The sequence below is a fragment of the Palaemon carinicauda genome, chromosome 1 (assembly GCF_036898095.1).
Source record: "Palaemon carinicauda isolate YSFRI2023 chromosome 1, ASM3689809v2, whole genome shotgun sequence".
Taxonomy (NCBI): Eukaryota; Metazoa; Arthropoda; class Malacostraca; order Decapoda; family Palaemonidae; genus Palaemon; species Palaemon carinicauda.
In genome coordinates this window covers 246,507,969-246,509,901 of record NC_090725.1, presented here as the reverse complement: position 1 = coordinate 246,509,901, position 1,933 = coordinate 246,507,969, and positions in this window count along the sequence as shown.

Here is a 1,933-nt window from a genome sequence, read left to right as displayed (position 1 = left end):
ACACGTTTAATTCTTCCCTTTGAAACAGGGGAGGTGATCAATAACTATTTTGTCTTAGCATTTATTCATTAGTTTCGTACACCCGACAACACTAAGATAGCCGAAAAATTCTTCTTCACTCCAGGGCTCAACTACTACATTGTAACTGTTTTTGGTTACTTTTCATTTGGTAAGGGTAGATACTCTTTGGTAAGCATCTATTCTAGGTGGACGTTCCAAAATCAAACCATTGTTCTCTAGTCATGGGTAGTGCCATAGTATCTGTACCATGGTCTTATACTGTCTTGAGTTAGAGTTCTCTTGCTTAAGGGTACTCGCAGGTACCTAATCTGTTTCCTTATTTCGTTTCTTCATTGGGTTCTTTTCTCTGTTTGAGCCTTTAGCATCCTACCTTTCCAGCAAAGGTTGTAGCTTAGCTAACAATAATAATAATGATAATAATAATACATACATACATATACCAAGGCACTTCCCCCAATTTTGGGGGGTAGCCGACACCAACAATGAAACAAAACAAAAAGGGGACCTCTACTCTCTACGTTCCTTCAGCCTAGCCAGGGACTCAACCGAGTTCAGCTGGTACTGCTAGGGTGCCACAGCCCAACCTCCCACATTATCCACCACAGATGAAGCTTCATAATGCTGAGTCCCCTACTGCTGCTACCTCCGCGGTCATCTAAGGCACCGGAGGAAGCAGCAGGGCCTACTGGAACTGCGTCACAATCGCTCGCCATTCATTCCTATTTCTAGCACGCTCTCTTGCCTCTCTCACATCTATCCTCCTATCACCCAGAGCTTTCTTCACACCATCCATCCACCCAAACCTTGGCCTTCCTCTTGTACTTCTCCCATCAACTCTTGCATTCATCACCTTCTTTAGCAGACAACCATTTTCCATTCTCTCAACATGGCCAAACCACCTCAACACATTCATATCCACTCTAGCCGCTAACTCATTTCTTACACCCGTTCTCTCCCTGACCCCTTCGTTCCTAACCCTATCTACTCGAGATACACCAGCCATACTCCTTAGACACTTCATCTCAAACACATTCAATTTCTGTCTCTCCATCAATTTCATTCCCCACAACTCCGATCCATACATCACAGTTGGTACAATTACTTTCTCATATAGAACTCTCTTTACATTCATGCCCAACCCTCTATTTTTTACTACTCCCTTAACTGCCCCCAACACTTTGCAACCTTCATTCACTCTCTGACGTACATCTGCTTCCACTCCACCATTTGCTGCAACAATAGACCCCAAGTACTTAAACTGATCCACCTCCTCAAGTAACTCTCCATTCAACATGACATTCAACCTTGCACCACCTTCCCTTCTCGTACATCTCATAACCTTACTCTTACCCACATTAACTCTCAACTTCCTTCTCTCACACACCCTTCCAAATTCTGTCACTAGTCGGTCAAGCTTCTCTTCTGTGTCTGCTACCAGTACAGTATCATCCGCAAACAACAACTGATTTACCTCCCATTCATGGTCATTCTCTCCTACCAGTTTTAATCCTCGTCCAAGCACTCGAGCATTCACCTCTCTCACCACTCCATCAACATACAAGTTAAACAACCACGGCGACATCACACATCCCTGTCTCAGCCCCACTCTCACCGGAAACCAATCACTCACTTCATTTCCTATTCTAACACATGCTTTACTACCTTTGTAGAAACTTTTCACTGCTTGCAACAACCTTCCACCAACTCCATATAACCTCATCACATTCCACATTGCTTCCCTATCAACTCTATCATATGCTTTCTCCAGATCCATAAACGCAACATACACCTCCTTACCTTTTGCTAAATATTTCTCGCATATCTGCCTAACTGTAAAAATCTGATTCATACAACCCCTACCTCTTCTAAAACCACCCTGTACTTCCAAGATTGCATTCTCTGTTTTATCCTT